The sequence below is a fragment of the Ictidomys tridecemlineatus genome, chromosome 16, assembly GCF_052094955.1.
Source record: "Ictidomys tridecemlineatus isolate mIctTri1 chromosome 16, mIctTri1.hap1, whole genome shotgun sequence".
In the NCBI taxonomy this organism is placed as follows: domain Eukaryota; kingdom Metazoa; phylum Chordata; class Mammalia; order Rodentia; family Sciuridae; genus Ictidomys; species Ictidomys tridecemlineatus.
This window is the reverse complement of record NC_135492.1, coordinates 23,467,426-23,469,887: the sequence shown is the minus strand read 5'-3', so window position 1 is coordinate 23,469,887 and position 2,462 is coordinate 23,467,426.

The following is a 2,462-nucleotide window of genomic DNA, read 5'->3' as shown; positions in this document are numbered from 1 at the left end:
TTTTCTTTCTCCTCCTCTTTCTCCTCCTCATCCTCCTTCATATACTCCCCCTCCTCCTCCACCATCTCTTTCTCCTTCATCTCCTCCCTCTTCTCTTTCTCCTTCTTCTCATCTCTTCTTCTCCTCCTCATAATAAACATCATCTTTTCTCCTCCTCCTCCTCCTCCTCCTCCTTCTCTTCCTCATCCTCTTTCTAATCCTGATCCTCCTCCTTCTCCTCCATCTCTTTCTCCATCTCCCTCTTCTTCTCCTAGTCCTTTTCCCCCTCCGTTCACCTCCTCCTCCCCCTCCTTCTTCTCCTCCTTTTACTTCTCCTCCTCCTCCTTCTCCTTCTCTTCCTTCTCCTCCTCCTCCTTTTTTTCTCTTCATTCTCCTTCTCCTCCCCCTCACAGTCCTTCTCCTCCTTCATCTCCTACTTCTCATCCATCTTCTCCTCTTTTCCTTTCTCTCCTTTTTTCTCTTCTATTTTCTTTCTCCTCTTCCCCCTTTTCTCCTCCTCCTCCATCACCTCCTCCATCTCTTCCTTCTTCTTCTCTCTCCTCCTCTTCATTACTAATTCTTCTCCTCCTCATCAACATCATCATCTTTCCTAAATCTCCTCCTTCTCCTCCTCCTCCATCTCCTCCTCCTTCTCCTCCTACTCCTTGTCCTCCTCCTCCTCATCTCTCTCCTGTTTCTTCTCCTCCTTCATCTCCTCTCTTCTTCAATCTCCTCCTTTTTCATCTCCTCCTCTTCATCATCTTCTCCTTTTTCTCCTCCTCTTCCTCCTGCTCCTTCTCCTCCATATCCTTCTCTTTCTCCTTCCTATCCTGATTCTCCTCTTCTCTCCTCCTCATCTCTCCTTCTTACCCTCATCTCTCCTCTTTCTTATCATCATCATTTCTTCTTCTCCTTCCCTCCTTCTCCTCCTCCTCCTCATCATCTTTTCTCCTTCTCCTCCTCCCCCTTTTCTCCTGCTCCTTCTCCATCACCTCCTCCTCCAATTCTTCCTCCTTCTTCTCTCTCTCCTCCTTCTCATTTCTCTTTCTCCTCCTCCTCCTCAACATCATCATCTTTCCTAAATCTCCTCCTCCTTCTCCTCCATCTCCTCCTCTTTTTCCTTCTTCTGCTCATCTCTCTTCTTTTCCTCCTCCTCTTTCATCTCCTCTCCTCCTTTTTCATCTCCTCTACTCATCTTCATCTCCTCCTCCTTTTCCATCTCTTCCTCCTCCATCTCCTTCTCCTCCTCCATCTCCGCCTCATTACTCCCTCATCCTCCCCTCCATCTCCTCCTCCTCCTCCTTTATATTCTCCTTCTCATCATCTCTCCTCCACCTCATCTCTACTCCTCTTCCTACTCTTACTCCTTCACCTCCTTCTCGTTCTCCTACTTCTCCCGTTCCTTTTCCTCCTCCTCTCATTCACACTCCTTCTCCTCCTCCTCCACCTCCTTGTCCTTATCCTCAATCTCCTCCTTCTTCTCCCTCTCTTTTTCCGCCTCCCCATCTCTCTTTTTCATCCTCATCATCATTTCTCCTTTTTTCCTTCTATTTCTTTTCCTATTTCTCCTCCTCCTCTTCTTTCTCCTCCTCCTCCAATTTCTCCTTCCTTCTCTTCTCCTCCTATTTCTTCTCCATCTCCTCCTTCTATTTCATCTCCTTCTTCTTCTACTTCCTATTCTCCTCTTCCTCCTCCTCTATCTCATCCTCCTCCTTTTCCTCCATCTCTTCCTCCTTCTCCATATTCTCTGTATTTTTCTACTCCTGCTTCTCATTTTCTTTCTCCTCCTTTCTCTTATTCTCCCCTCATCCATCTCCTCTTTCTCCTCCTTCATCTTCTCTTCTATCTCCTCCCTCTCCTCCTCTTCCTCCTCCACCCTTTTTTCTTTCCTCCTGCATCTCCTTCTCCTCCTCCTTCATCTCCTCCTTCTCCCTCTCCATTTTCTCCTTCTCCTTCTCTCTCTCCTCTTCCTCCTCCTCATCTCTCCTCTTCTTTCTCCTCTTCCTCAACATCTCTCCTCCTCCTCTTCCATCTCCATCTCCTCCATATCCTCCACTTTCTCCTCATCTCTCTTCCTCCTCATTATCATCATTTCTTCATCTCCTCCTCCTTCTCGTCATCCTCCTTCTCCTTCTCCTCCTCCTCCTGCTCTTTCTTCTCCTCCTACATCTCCTCCTCCTCCTCCTGCTCTTTCTTCTTCTCCTGCTCATCTTTTTTCTCTCCTCCTTCTTCATCTCTTACTTCTCCTTCTCCTCCTCCTCCTCCTCCTTCTCTTTTTTCTCCTCCTCCTGCTCTTTCTGCCTTTTGTCCTCCTTCTCCATCTCCTCCTCCTTCTCTTCCTCTTTCTTATCTCTCTCCTTCTCATCCTCCTCCTCCTCCCCCTCTCCTCCTCCTCCTCTATCTTCTCCTCCATCTCCTCCTCATTCTCCTTTCCAACTTCCTCATCTCTCCTACTCCTCCTTTTCATCATTTTCTCTCCTCTA